The sequence below is a fragment of the Equus quagga genome, chromosome 3, assembly GCF_021613505.1.
Source record: "Equus quagga isolate Etosha38 chromosome 3, UCLA_HA_Equagga_1.0, whole genome shotgun sequence".
In the NCBI taxonomy this organism is placed as follows: domain Eukaryota; kingdom Metazoa; phylum Chordata; class Mammalia; order Perissodactyla; family Equidae; genus Equus; species Equus quagga.
The window spans coordinates 119,036,612-119,052,897 of record NC_060269.1 but is presented as its reverse complement, the minus strand read 5'-3'; the positions used below and the strand labels follow the sequence as shown (position 1 = coordinate 119,052,897).

Below are 16,286 nucleotides of genomic sequence, written 5' to 3'. Positions count from 1 at the left end.
GAGTGAGCCAGGTAGGAAAAGTACTCTTTCACGGGCATTGGCCCTTTCCCCTTCTGGGAGCATTGACAGGGGAGGAGCTTGACATCTGACTGGGGGTGATCTAAAGTCAGAAGAAAAGGAGGCTATGCAGAGACCGTGGCAGTCCCAGACAACTCAGGCAAGGGCGTCTCTCCACACTCACTGAGCTCCATGAATAAATAACAATTAAGTAAAGAAGGCTAAGAAGAGCAGGAATAGGCGTGGTCTGCCAGATTCTCACCCCCTCACACATATGCACACACACATGCAGACACTGAGCAGATGATGAGATGTTCCAGGGTTGGCTGTCCCATCCCAGGAGTATACTCATAGTATAGCCCTCTGGAGGCCAGTGAGGCATGTGTGGTGGAGGATGGAGGCCACTGAGGATTCTGGCACCAGGATCTGGACTTGCAGTCTTTAGACATGGAAGGTTATTCCAGAAAGATGTCCAGCCGCATGAGCCTCTCCATGTATAATGCATGGGGGTCTTGTTCTTGGTCATGAGAGAATGCCATCTCAAACACAGCTGGAGGGGACACATTCAACTCCAAAAAACATTATATTTTCAGCACTGTGCTGGGGGTGGGACTCCATTGCCATGGCAACATGGCAACCCAAGCTTACTGTCTGATAGGCCTGATAGGTAGCCCATTGTAGGCGTGGGCTGCGTCTTCATTTGCCTGTTATTGACTCCAGCTGGCAAAAGTGGCTAGAACTTCCACTTCTCTTCCTTATAGTCTTGGAAATCCAGTTCATGATCTTGTTCTTCTCACGAGGGATGAAGTTCTTGATACTTGAGCTTGAATTCCCAGGTCTGCTCATTCTGTGCCTTCTCCAAGTCATGCCGCATGTGGATGTACTCATCATGCTGGTTCTGGATCTCCACCTTCACCTTCTGCAGCTTGGTGTAGAACTTCTTGAGTTTCTTGGTTTTGACTTCCACCTCTGCTGCCTGGATGCATTGGTGGCCCAGAGCTACATGGTCTCCTCATCTCAGAGCATCATCTCCTGCTGCATTTCCTGCTCACAGCATTTCTGCTTGGCAGTCTCCTGACTTTTCAATTCATACATCTTCTGTCACTTGTTGGTGTGATCCATGATGTTCCTGGCCCTGATGAGTAGCTTGCTCTCTGTGGCCTTGTACTTGGCTGCAAGCAGCTCTGTGGCCTGCTGCTCCTGCTGCAGGTCTTCTAGCATCTTCTCCTCCTCCAGCAACTTCTCCCTCTCACTCACCAGGCTGTAGTTATCCTGGATGCTAGCCATCTCCTCCTCCAGTCAGTCCTTCTGCTCCTGAAGGTAATTCTCCATGTTCTTATCCAAAGCTGTCTTAGGATAGGCTGGGGCAGGCACTGGCTCTTGTTGTCATCCTTCTCTTTGGCCACTCAGGCCTTAATCACTGGCCCCTCATGGTACCCCACTGGGGCTGACATGGTCTTCTTTCTGCTGCTGCTCTTCCTCTGGAGCTGCTTCCCCAGCATCCCCTTTTACTCCAGCTGGACCTTCAGGTGGATGATCTCTTGGTCCATAGACCTATGAACTAAAAAACACATTATCTGTACTACACATACCCTATATAAAATGGTTGTATCGGGAAAGGATACACACACAATACACACTCTCATTTTAAAAAAGAACAGTCAGAGACTTATAGCAGTCACTAATCTATATCAATTTTGGAACTCTAGGCAAATGTTACCAGGTACCCAAACTCTTGGGTAGTGCATATTACTTGCTTAGGCATTCAATTCTAATTCCTGGGATTGTTTCCTAGATCCATTGTTTTCCAAGGCTCTTGGCTTCACGTCATAGAGAAATCTTCCTTTTCTATTATCTTACTTGGCCACTTCTAAAGAATGTGTTGGAACCTATATCCTTTTTGGTGGCTGCCAACGTCTCCAGCCTCCTTCCTCCTAGTTGATTTTTGGGGCCCAAGACCAGCTTTGTTTTGGTCTATATTAACAGTGCTTTGCTCATACAGTCCTCTCTGAAACTTTGTAGGTCTTTATGTGTCTGAGGACATCCAGTTTGGTGCCAAAAGACACATTCACAATTTTTTTTGAAACATGGCTTTCTTGTTGGACTTAATTATTAGTAATCTGATAATATTATGCTCCTCTGGGACTCAATCTTTTTCAGGAGGGCTGTTGCTCTGTAAAAAAAGAAAAAGCTCATTCTCCTTGAGCTGATATCTAGCCAGAGTATGTTCTTATCATAGTGTCGGTAAGAAGGGTAGGGAGATAGGTGGTCAAAGTAAATCACTAGGCCAATCACAATATCAAAGGAGTAGAGAAGAGCCTTACCCTTGTGATGAGACCATGACATGGATAGGGATGCAATGAAAGCTAAAGAATTGGTGCCAATAATTACATAAATGATAACATCCAAAAAATGCAGTAACTTTCCAATTTGTTCAATTATTGTGAGTCCTTTATGAGTGCTTTAAAGTTTTACTTTTAAAAACATTGCGCATTTCTTTTTGGGTTTATCCATAGATATTTTAATTTCTTGTTGCTGGATTAATTTGAGTTTTCTTTTGCTGTCTTCTACCCATTGTTTGTATAAATGAAAGTTGTTGATTTCTAATATTAATATACTTTATACTACCTTTTATACTACCTTAAAGAGTCTCCTCTTTTTGAAGTAATTTTCAGTGTGTTGTCTTGGATTGCCCCATCATATCTTTTCTGTACAGAATGTTCTCTGGTGGACATTAATATGTGAGATGAAGATCCTCACACTTTATACCAACTCTTATTGGTTCAGTTACATGCTTCTTCCCCAGATCTCCTTGAATTCAATATTCTAATTTTGTTCCTTCCATGCTCCTGGCCACATAGTCAAATCATTTTTCAATATTCACGAACACAAGTGTGGTGGTTAATTTTGTGTGCCAGTTTCACTGGGCCACTGGGTGCCCAGATATTTGGTTGAACATTATTTTTGGTGTATCTGGATGAGTTTAACATTTGAATCATTAGACTGAGTAAAACGGATTGCCCTCCTTAATGTAGGTGGGCCTCATCCAATCCATTGAAGGCCTAAATAGAACCAAAAGGTGGCACAAAGAATAATTTGCGTGTCTTTGAGCTGGGACATTGATCTTTTCCTCCCTTTGATTTCAGACTAGGAGGTACAGCTTCTGCTCTCCTGGATCTCCAGCTTGCGACTGCAGATTTTGAGATTTCTCAGTCTCTATAGCTATGTGAGTTAAATCCTTATAAAGACTACCTTTTTATATATATAGATATGTACATATCACCAATATGTGTATATATTGTAACCTGAAATTGTGTAGCCTGAAAAAGATAGGGAAACAAAAATTATGAGTTATGCACTAAGCTTAAAATCAGATATTCTCTAATATTAATGCAGATACAATTTTTTAAATGTCCAACAGTGGAAAGACATATACCAAGATTATAGATGTTTAAAATTAGAAAATTATATGAAACACTTCAAAGTATATAAATATTTAGAAAAAGGATTCATAGAATAACACCCATAAATACTTTGGACATAACTTTTAAGGTAATAAAAATTATAGGAAAGATAATATCGTCCATTACACATTCTAAGATAATGTGCAAAGATAGGGATCATACATGTAGAAAGAATAGTATTAAGAATTACCATTCTGATCGGTCCTGTATTTTTTCTGGTCAATGGTGGTTCTGAAGCAACAGTTTCAGGCACTCTGTCCTGGATAAGGATGTATTGAAATCTTTCACAGATGCCAAATATTAATAAGTATTCAAAATGTATTTCTGTCTCAACTAACTATATGTGATGCTATGGAAATGTCTGCCAACAATTTGTCTAGATTGTATGTACCTTTCTAATAGTAAGAGGCAAGAGTTTAAAATGAATTTGAAAACTTCCTCCCTGGGATCTAATAAAAGGGGATCAGAGTTAAAACCTAAAACCTTAGTGACAGCACTGAAGAATGGCCAAGTGAACAGCGAAAGTATTGTCACTGTTTATAGAAACCATGAAACATTCCGGAAAATAAGGTATTCAATTCAATTATTACTGACTTGTTTAGTGTTTTTGATATTGAAGCCTTTTTATTGTGTTCAAAAAATTCTATTCTGTTGTCCCAAAACAAAATCCATTGAGAACATCTATTCTAGAAGTGTGAATCAATTAAATTTTAAATGATGACTACCCTATTAATAAAAGTAATAGCGTTTGATTTTCCATTAGGATGTTACCTTTTAGATGGAGTTATAGGGAACCCATTCACTGTCACTCAGACATCTTAAATAACCTTCAAATTATGCTTCCAAGAATACTAGCTATAAAAATTCTCACTGACTACTTTGGAGAGATTTTCTCTGACTACTTTGGAGAGATTTTCTTCAGATTATTCAAGAGATATGAAAGTAAAAATTGTACGTCAGAGAAGATGCTTAATTAATAAATATGTAACATTGTTTTGCTGGGATTATTCATAAAATTGCTTTTTGTTTTGTTCCAGCTTCAAATTAAATTGAACAAAAATAAGAATTGAGTTAAAAATTTTTTTAAAAATCTTCTTGCATATCGTAGAATATACTTAGATTATTTATAGAAATTTTATCCTTTTACAATTGATTGTATAAGATAAGACTGCTCTAGTTTGTTTTTTTAACTTAAGAAGAGAGAAGAAAGAGCTTAGATAAAGCATTACATTTTGTGTTTCATTAATTTTCTGGGTAAACATTTACATCAGCCATGAAAATAAGCCTGTAAGTGCAGGAACTAAAAGTAATAAGGTGATTTTTAAAAGAGTATTGCCTAAGTCAAATGAAAAAAGGAAATAATTTGCCTAGATTTCCTTTTAACATTTACCTGTTTGACAAGTTCCATTCATTTAATGACATATTTATTACAAATCTTAATTAATGTAAGATTTCCCTCCTAATATGAGATCCTTAAGTAGGAAATGGGGATGGCTAATCTTAGCCAGAAATGTTATTTGCATATATTGGTGGGATTCATAGATACTTTTTAAGTTATATGAAAATTTCCCGTGTATTTGAATATAATTTTCAAGGTTGATGCAAGAAAATTTATTTCTCACATATCTAACTTAAGTCATTTACTCTTTCTTTGACTATAAATCATAAAATAGTATGTGAGATTTACAGATGAGTTTGTTATAAATTATTTTTATTTAGAATTATCTTCCAGATAAAATATATTTAATTTAATACTGATTTTATTTTATTTTATTATATAGCTTAATTCAAAAAATGTTAATTTTAAGTATTAAGAATGATGTTGGGCATAATGCATCTTTTGCTGCAAAAGATAGATGTTTTACCTTAAATCTGTAACAGTAATCAGCTGAATTATGAAAAAGATTTTGCCAATCTGTAAACGTCAATGAGTTAGAGCCAGCATTGATTTATAAGTGGAGTTGGCATCATATTTGCTTGTTGTTAGATTTTTATTTGTGTTCCAAGCCACAAGCTGCTTGTCAACCCATCATATATGATATGTAATCAACAGAGCAAATGAACAAGCCCATCTGGCATAATGTCACAACATCGTAAAATATATGGGCAAGTTTAGTATATAGACCATAAATGTTTTCATAGGAATGGGCAAGCTATGCTTTGATTTTTGACACTGTCTTTTTTTAAAGAAGATGTAATGTCTCATACTTGGAGATTTTCCACTTAACTTGAGCTATCTACCTAATATAATTATGCAGACTGGGAGTTTACATATTTTTAGCTATAAAGTGATACTTTGGACATCTTCTGACATGGCACACATGCAGGGCATCATTACTCCCTTTATTGTAGGGTAATCTGAGAAGGTGAAAATTCTGGATAAGTATTTTAGAGTAACAATATGGGCTTCCAGATGGGTTTAAAAATACCCAGTGACATGATTAGAACCAGAAAAAACTGTATTGCAAAACCTATTCTTAAAGGAAGATTCAAGTGCGCTTTCTCTAAATGGCTAGAGTTCAGGGCTATTTGGATTAATATGCATTATACATACTCTGCAGATTAAGCTAAACCGCCTGGGAAATGGATGGCCAATGAACCACTTTATCTGTACTCTGCAGGTACCTTGAGTAGTTTGCCACCTGCAACGTAATTATAATTCTATTTTGATGTAGGCAGTAGCTAAAATCATTTTCATTTCTTCCCAGAATTTCCCACAGAGAAATGCAAGGTAATGCAATCTATTTTAAAACAATATTGTTTCCCTGGATTTAAACACTAAAATGTAATCATAATTCAGAAACAGCTAATGTACCCTTCAACAGAAAATGGAGCAATTATTGTCTATGTCGAGGAACAGGAACAACATTAAATGTAGACATCATGAGAGTTCCTTGGCATTTTGTTAATGAGATAGCTTAGGTGACTTTTTAAATCAAAATCTCTCATTCAAAGGTGTTTGAATTCTTAAAATATGTTTTGAATTGTTTTTCTACACGTTTAAATGAAATGTAGGGTTGGAGCAATTAGGAAGTAGATGGAAAAATGTATCTTGGCATCAATGATTTAGACATTTGGGGGAAATGCATGGACACGTGAATTTTTATATGTATGTATACATATGCAAGTATTTTACATGTACTCAAATTTGATTTGAGTAATTTGGATAATTTGATTTTGTTTTTAAAAGTATACTTAGGAACTTTGCTGTATGTCTTCAGAATGGACCCACAAAGATGTCCACACCAAAACCCCTAGAATTTATTGCTATGTTACATTATAAGGTAAAAGGGATTTTACAGTTGTCATTAAGGTTATGAACCTTAAAATAGGGAGATTATCTAGGATTGTCTCACTAGGTCCAGTCTAATCATATGTCTCTAAAGACAGAGAATTTTCCAAAATGGAGTCAAAGAGGTAAGGTAGCAGGAGAAGTCAGAGATATTCTAAACATAAGAGAGGTCTGATTCATTGTTGCTGGAGGGGGCCAAATGAAAAGCATGAGAAAGAATACAAACAGCATCCAGGAGCAAAGATAGACCTCTGACAGATAGCCAGTGAGGAAACAGGGACCTCAGTCCTACAATTGCAAGGAAATGGAATCAGCCGACAACTTGAATGACTTTGGAAGCAGATTATTCTCCAGGGTCTTCAGTAAAGAAGGCAGCGCTGCCAACATCTTGATTTCAGCTTTATGAAACCCTAGCCCACCCTAACTTCTGATCTACAAAATCTGTGAGATAAATTTGTGTTGTGTTAGGCTACTAAATTTGTGGTAATTTGTTACTTCAGCAATAGAAAACTAATACACTATGTTTTAACCTGACAATTAGACAGAGCTATAATTTAGTCTGCTTTTTTTGACCGGTTTTCCTGTTAGTTACTCGTAGTATAGTTCATGTGATAATACTTCCCTGTGGGAACATGGCCCAAATGGAAGATCATCCATAGTCACTATGGTTTCTACCTCTCTGTTAGTTGTCCCATCATAATTTCTATACTGGTCCATTATAGGTGCTGCTTTTCCATGCCCCCTTGCCTAACCATCTTGATCACATTCTAGAAAAAAATCTATATATGGTTTTCAGGATAATTTAAAGATTAACCTTTCTTCCCTCTTCCCTCCCCAACAGCAACAACAACAAAGAAATAAACAGAAGCAAAAATAAAGAAATGCGTGCAATATTAGGGACAATTTTTTTTAAATTTTCCCCAAGTACTGTCCAATTACAGATTTGATTATCTTGTTAATAGAATTTCCAGGCTGAGTTCTTTTAATCTTTTTTTATTATTATAGAATAGTTGACATACAATATTCTGTTAGTTTCAGGTGTACGACATAGTGATTCAAAATTTACATACAGTGTGAAATGATCACCATGATAAGTGTAATAAACATCTTTCACTGTACAAAGTTATTAGGATATTATTGACTATATTCCCTAGGCTGTATATTAATCTTTTTAACTTTTAGAATGCTTTGTGTTAGATAAAGCTCAAGTTTGGTTTGGGACATGTGATTTCCACATATGATATGAGATATCTAGACCTCAGAATTTGTTTCTCATTACTCTCTTCAGATATGGTCATTTGATATACATCTGTTGGGATAGTACTATGGCCATGCAAGGCTTATTATGTTACCTTGCCCTAGAAGAGGAAAATTATTCCCCATCTTCCATCCAAAGATGGAGCCTCTTAAGTTCATTATGTAGCCGCCATTGAAGTGTTGCTTTCAGATAATTGGTAAAGAGAGCCCTGACCGAGGGATATGAAACTGGCTCGCAGTGTCCAGCTGTGGTTGCCTTTAGGATCTACATCAGCTTGCCAGCCTAGGCCTTTTGCATCCTGGAAAGTTCTCATCAATGACTGAGTACCACTGTGGTACAAGGACTCACCATTTCTGGTCAGTTCAGGACTCCACTGTTTTGAGGCTCTTCCTACCCAATCCTCCTTTCTTCTCTCTCTCCTTTCAAAGATACCGGACTTACATTACAGTCTGAAGTCTTTTCCTGCCCGTTCTTTCTCCCTCTTCCTTTTAGCTTTCACAGGTATTAACCCCCCAATAAATCTTTTGCATTTCTAGTTTTACCTTAGTATCTGCTGCCTGAAGGATCTATCTGACACATACTACATTAATTTATTAATTTTCCTTCTAAAAAATTTTTCCTCTGGCTGGCTTTCTGTGACCTTGAAGTTATTTGCTTTACTTGGACTCGTTTTTCTCTTTTATTTGGCTTAATCGGTGTGATATTCATTCATCATTTGTAAGATACTGCTATGGTCTGAATGTTTTGTCCTCCCAAAATTCATATACTGAAATCTAATCCCCAAGATGATGGTATTACAAGGTGAGAGATGATTAGGTTATGAGGGCAGACCCCTCAGGAGTGTGATTAATGCCCTTATAAAGGAGGCCCAGAGAGCTCCCTTTCCCCTTCTACCACATGAAGACACAGTGAGAAGGTCTGTCTATGAACTAGGAAGTCAGCTCTCACCATACACAGAATGTGTTGAAGCCTTGATCTTAGACTTCTCAGCCTCCAGAATTGTGAGAAATTTCTGTTGTTTATAAGCCACCCTATGGTATTTTGCCATAGCAGCCTGCGCTGACTAAGACAGAGGCATATTTCAGGTTATTATTTTTTTAAGAAAAAACACTATTAAAAGTTTGTTTAATGATTAGCATTAATCTTTGCAGATAGAATTTTTTCTTCAGGATTCATATATTCATTTAACTCATATTTATTGAGCATCTGTTATAGATTCTATACTGTTCTAGGTGCTGAGATATAACAATGGACAAAACAGACAGAAACTTTCCTTCAGTGGGTCTATATTCTACTGAGTGGAAGCAAAAAATAAATTTTAAAAATAAATATATTCTATTTTAGATGCTTCTATGTAATATGGAGAAAATTAAAGCTAGAGATGTGGATGGATCAGTGAGTTTCCTTATTCTCCATAGAATCATAGGGAGTTAGAATTCAGAGGCCAAGGAATGACTTGGGAATCATGCAGTTGTGTTTTGGAATTTATATAAACAGAGATAAAAGGCATCATAAGATTAGCAATGATGATCACAAATTAAATGGTGGCCATGATGTTGCTAATGTTGTAAGGGAGAAAGGAGTAAGAGTCAGTAATCCAGTATGAGTTTAAGCTTTTCATATATGCAAACTCTAAACACTCTTAAAATCATTTTTATTTGGTATGACATTACAATGATGCAGATCTTTTTAAAACCAATGGTTAAATTTGCTGTATAATGAAGATCACAGGTTTTCTGCATTTCTTGTTTAGCTATTATCCCTAGGTCTCTTCAATTGAATTAACTTTTTGCAAACTTCCATATTTAGAAAGCTCTAGATGTTTGCAATTTTTGCTGTTTTTGACTGTATTTTAATGTGTTCAAATGGTAATATCTAAATGCTTGGCAATTTTATGTCAATGATGCTTCAGAGTTTAAAATTTTTGAAGACATTAAGCCTCATTAAAAATTCATATTTAATTAAGCAAATATCATGTGATACTATCAGCACAAATAAATGAATTCAGATGACAGATGGATTAGCATGTAAGTTATGAATTAATAATTTATCAAATATAAAAGTTCACATCTTACTCCTCTGCCTGGAATATTTCTTTTGGCACCAAATATAAGGTATATTTGGATTTTAGTAATATTAAAATATGAAAAAATGCATCTTTATATTGCCACTATGTATAGATGTGTTTATTAATTCAAAGTAAAATTAGTTTACATTTTACTAATTTTGAACTACTTAGTAAAATTAGTTCAAAGTAAAACCATTGCTTCAGTTCACATTTGGGCCTAGTCATGCTAGTGGCACATGTGTCCTAAAAAAACAGATGTCATTTTCCTTTTAAGACATGACTTTATCAGCTGCTTTCCAGTGATTAATTACAAAGTCCATGTGTGTGCATGTATTTGAAATTGATGCATCTTAGACTACTCATTTCATTCCTCTTTGTGTCTGAGAAATCCTCCAATTCTCATTTCATTTCTAAAGAAATAGACTAAGTCCTAGTCAAATTAATAGTCAAGATAATCATTCATCATCACCTGCTCAGATAGCCTGGTTCTCTGTTTTATAATTCATCTGTTGGATGGGACTTCTTCCCTAAAGGAAGTAAACTTCAGACATTAACTTTTTATTTGTTTTAAGTGTCAATATTGTTATATAGTCAATATAAACAACAGACAATTTCCAATAAAAGTAATAAGGGTAATTTACTCCTAGCACCAAATATAATGTATAGATTGTTCATAAATATTCTATTAGTTTTATAGAAAAGTATACAGCTTGTGTCAGCATGAGTAATATACATTAAAATATGAATGAATGTTTGAAAAATGTGGCTTAATGGATATCTAAACAGTATAATTCTTGCATCCAAAAAGACTGTGAACATATAGTTGTGATTTCCCCAAGACATCTTAGTTTTATTTCACCTGTAACCAAATCTAATTTTTAGAATTTCAAATAATTAAATCATACAGGTAAAAACTAATGGGGAATTTCATGTTGAGAACATATTATAGATGCTTAAATTATGAGATGCCATTTGAGTATCACAAGTATTCCTACCTATTTTTGATGAGAATACCCAGGTACCTTGAAGAAAATCATAAGTATGTAAAAGGAAATCTCTCAAGCTAGCATATTAAAAAATACATTGGAAATATTATAATTAATAAAATTAGTAATGAAAATTAGTTATTATTTAAATGCCACTTAAAATAGAAATTCAATAGAAAAATTAGGACCATAAAAAAGAACTATGTGCAAATTATTTTTTATTATCAAAATACATTTGATATAACATTGTGTAAGTTTAAGCATACAATATGTTGATTTGTTCCATTTGCATATTGCAATATGATTGCCATTGTAGGGGTAGGTAGCACCTCTATCAGCATCACATAATTATCATGTGTTTTTTTGTGGTGGGAATAATTAAGGTCTAGTTTCTTAGTAAATTTGATGTTTATAATACAATATTGTTTTCTATAATCACCATTCTGTGCATTTGATCTCCAGGACTTGTTCATCTACTACTTGCAAGTTTGTACCCTTAAACAACATCTCTCCTGTTCTTCCCACCCATAGTCCTTGGTTACTACCATTTCACTCTCTGTTTTTAGGAGTTTGGCTTTTTTTAGATTCCATATGTAACTGATATCATACATTATTTGTCTTTCTCTGTCTGACTTATCTCAATTAGCATAGTGTTCCCAAGGTCCATCACTATTGTTGCAAATGGCAGGATTTCCTTCTTCCCATGGCTGAATAATATTCCATTGTATATATATATACACACATATGTGTGTATATATATATATATATATATACACACACACATACATATATACAGTGCATTGTGTATATATATCTGTGTGTGTATATATATGCCATAACTTCTTTATCCACTCATCCATTGATGGACACTTAGGTTGTTTCCATATGTTGGTTTTTGTGAATAATGCCTCAATAAACATGGGAGTGCTTGTATCTCTTCAATAACCTGTTTTCATTTCCTTTAGATATATATCCAGAAGTGGGATTGCTGGATTGCATGGTAGTTCCATTTTTAGTTTTTTGAGGGACATCCATACTGTTTTCCATAGTGTCTGAATCAATTTACATTTCCACCAGCACTGTACAAAGATTCTCTTTTCTCCATATCCTCAACAACACTGTTATTTCTTGTCTTCTTTATAATACTCATTCTAACATTCCTTTTGCTTTTCTTTTTTAAAAAAGTCTCGGGTCATGGTAAGTTTCATGTTATTGCAATGGACACATAAAATGTCCTTTATTTCTTATAAAAGCACTCAACATTGATTAAGAAAAAAATGGTAGTGGTTCATTCCTTCGAATGTTGATAATTAGTAAAAAATGTTTTAGAGGCAAAATAACACTTTATATCTAGCAATGAGGCAAAGAATATTATAACAATTATTACAAGAAACTTGAAAACTTTATTAGGTAGGAATTTAAGACACATCACGTTTTTGAAACGGAAAGCATCTTTTTTATATCTCCAAATCACCATCTATGATTACCAAATCTCTTGAAATTTTTCTTTTATTTAATGTCAGCAGATCACTAAGGAAGTTTATGTTTATATCTTTTGATTTAAGGACATCTAATTTTGCTATTTTCTTCCTAGATTAAAATGAACCATATGATCAATTTATACTGCAATGCCAGTTAGTATTAAATAGTCTGTAACATCGTGCTTGCACATATCAGGCAAATTTGCCACAGTTTGTGTCTTTGTGATTATGCTTCTATCCATTTATTAGCATAATGAATGTGTAGCCTGCTAGAGAATGTCTTAATTTATTGGACCATGTTACCATTACAAGAAAGTGTCAGGATAATGAAGTATCTGATTCCCCATTTTTGTGGGAACCTTGAAAACAAGGCCCTTCATCTCATAGTATAATTCATCTTATTCATCTTTTTGACAACATATACCTTACCAGTAAATTTTATTTCTCTGCATATAGCATTGAGATATCAGTGATCTTGCTTGGTATGCTCAAAACACATATTAGTAGTTGGAATAGAGACACAGGGCACAAGTAACTCAGAAACTGCACTGCTACACATTACTGTCTATGAATTTGATTTGTTGGCCTACAGAAGTATTGATAATGAAAAATAAGATAATGTTTTTAAAGTCCCAACTATTGTGGTATCTATACAATACCAAAAATTCAATTTAAAATTCTCTTCATTTCATAGGGACAAAAATTGTTTTTGTTTTCTTCTTCTGTACTTACAAATCAGGTAACATAGATTTCAGAAAACTTGCAATAAAAATAGAAATAGCTGTAAAAAAATAATGAGGGGGTTATAATGTTGACTGTTTATTAAGTGCATACTTTATCTCTTTTAATCCCATCATATGAGGGATTAGTACTTCCATTTTAGAGACGAGAACATTGTGGTTCGTGAAAGATTACAACTTGCTAATGGACAAAAGCTAATAATAACAACTAGGATTCAAGCCTTGGTTTGTCTGCATTAACTTATGCCAAGCTACTTTGAAAATATTATTTACATTGTCTACAAGTAAAATTGATATAAATTATTATTATATTATTTATCAATTTTATACATAGGACAGTTTTAAATATTTAACAAATTGAATTTGCACTCCATCATTCCTCCATGAAGAATATATAAGAGGATAAATAAATGAAGAGCCTAGTGGCCTTATAAGAAATGATAGGTAGCAAAAGACAAATAGTCACAAAATTTGAGTATCTTATTATCTTATCAGCACTTCAAAACCAGTTATTTGAGATATACCAAATAGTAAACTATATATCTGATTTGTAAAAATAAAATATATCAAAAACCAAAAAACTACTTAGTATATAAAAACAAGTTTAGGGGCTGGCTCCGTGGCCGAGTGGTTAAGTTCGCTCACTCCGCTGCGGTGGCCCAGGGTTCGGATCCTGGGTGCGGACATGGCACCACTCGTCAGGCCACGTTGAGGCGGTGTCCCACATCCCACAACTAGAAGGACATGCAACTAAGGTATACAACTGTATACGGGGAGGTTTGGGGAGATAAAGTAGGAAAAAACAAAAGAAAAGATTGGCAACAGTTGTTAGCCCAGGTGCCAATCTTTGGGAAAAAAAAAAAACATTTTAAACAATTTAAAATTTCTATTTATAAGAATGAGGCCATAATGGTTTAACTTAGGACCATATTTAACCTCCTGCAATAAAACTAGCAAACAAAACAAAATGTATGAAACAACTCTCTTCAGACATTGGACCACAGGCAATGCAGGCTTTGATCCCTGAGAGAAAGGAGAAAAATGGGGTAAGACCTGTAATCATCCTGGCTTTCTTCTTTAAGGCATTTTCCAGGACACAGTGCAAAGAGGGGGCTCAGACTGAGTAAGGGAGCCTCACTGAGTTGAGGAATTAGAAATAAGAGTTAGGGGAGCTGAGGTGGTTGGAAATGTCAGTGTAGTGTTTGGGTCATGGAAGATCTATGTAAAAAAAAGAACTCTAGAAATTTGCAGTGGTGTCCTCTTGAGTGTTGACTACTAGACGGCAGATAATAAGTGTGAAACTCTCAAGGATAGGCAAAGAACAACCACAGCATTATAAACTGAAAAGTTTCCAGAGCTCAATGCAAAGTGAGGAGATGTTCCATCCCTGACCAGACAGATTGGAGATCCTCAGAGATCACTCACAACATTCTTAGAGAGCCCAGATGAATTGTGACTTAATAGTGAGAGTGAACTATGTCTGAATTGAAAGGTTTCTAGACACTACATAGCAAATTTTGAAAACAGAGCTCAAAATGATCAAACTACTCAGAAAGTAAGTCAATTCTCTGGCAAAACAAAGCATTATATTCTTTGAAGGAAGACATAAATCCACATATTCAAAATACGGCATTTGCAATGTTAACATCCAATCAAAAATTCTCATTCAGGCCAAAAGCACGAGAATGCGACATAAAACCATGAAAAAAAACATCAATAGAGAAATAGATCCATAAATGACAGAGATGGTAGAACTAACAGAAAAATATGATTAAAAAAACCAAACTGAGTTAGCCACGATGGCCTAGTGGTTAAAGTCCAACACACTCCGTTTCACCAGCCCAGAGTCAACTCTTGGGTGCAGATCCACACCACTCATCTGTCAGTAGCCATGTTGTAGTGGCAGCTCACATAGAAGAATTAGAAGGACTTACAACTAAAATATACAACTATGTACTGGGGCTTTGGGGAGGAAAAAAAAAGAGGAAGATTGGCAATAGATGTTAGCTCAGAGCAAATCTTTCCCAGCAAAAAAAAAAAAAAAAAAACCTAAAACCAAAATCAAAAACACAAACTCCACCCCATTATAACTATGTAAAGTATTTAAGAAATTCCAGACTTCTTCACCTTGTTCCCTCAAAGAAACTGTCTTTCTGACTTTTCCTACGTTAGTTTACTTAAGCCAATTTTTGAAGCTTATATAAATGCAATAAAATTGTATGTACTTTCTTGTAAGTGATTATTTTACTTAATGTTACCTCAAAGTGATTCATTATTTTTATTGCGTGTAGCAATCAGTTGTTTTTCGCCCATTGATGCATGTATTATTGTATGAATATTCCACAATATATTTATTAATCTATTGTTAATAGCCAAGTGAAATGATTTCAGTTTGGGGCTGCTGTAATAATCTTGATATAACAATTCGTGTGCGAATCTTTTAGTACACAATTTGCAACATTACTTTTGGGTAGTAGTAGAATGACTAGAGGTGGAATGGACTGGATATTAGGTATGCATGTGTTTACATTTGGTAAAAACTACCAAGTAGTATTCTAAAAGGATTTTAACAATTAAAAATCATTGCTACAATACTTGGGAGTTGAAGTTGTACACATCCCAATGTCACTTGGCATTACTAATATTTTTCCCTTTTGTAGGTATTCTTGTAGTTGTAGGACTAACTCATTATCCTTTTAATTTTTATCTCCCTTTTGACTAAAGAGATTGAACATCTTTTGATATTCTTATGGGACATTTGGCTATCCTGTTTTGTAAAGTGTCTGTTCAAATATTTTGTTCATTTTTTCTTGGGGGAAGGGAAGTGTTTCTCTCTTTTTAAATTGACTTATTGAAAAACTCTATATATTCTAACTTTGAGTTCTTTCAGATATGTAGATATATTTCAATATCGTCTCACATTCTGTGCATATTTTCATTATTTAAAGAGGTCTTTTAATGCACAATTTAAAAGAATTTTAATGATGACCAATTTATCAG

General features: G+C 34.8%; 1 pseudogene; it reads right to left on the bottom strand.

Annotated features, from left to right (window-relative positions):
• Window positions 1-263: 263 nt before the first annotated feature.
• On the bottom strand, window positions 264-1,547 carry LOC124236839 (kinesin-like protein KIF3C; annotated as a pseudogene).
• Window positions 1,548-16,286: the final 14,739 nt, after the last annotated feature.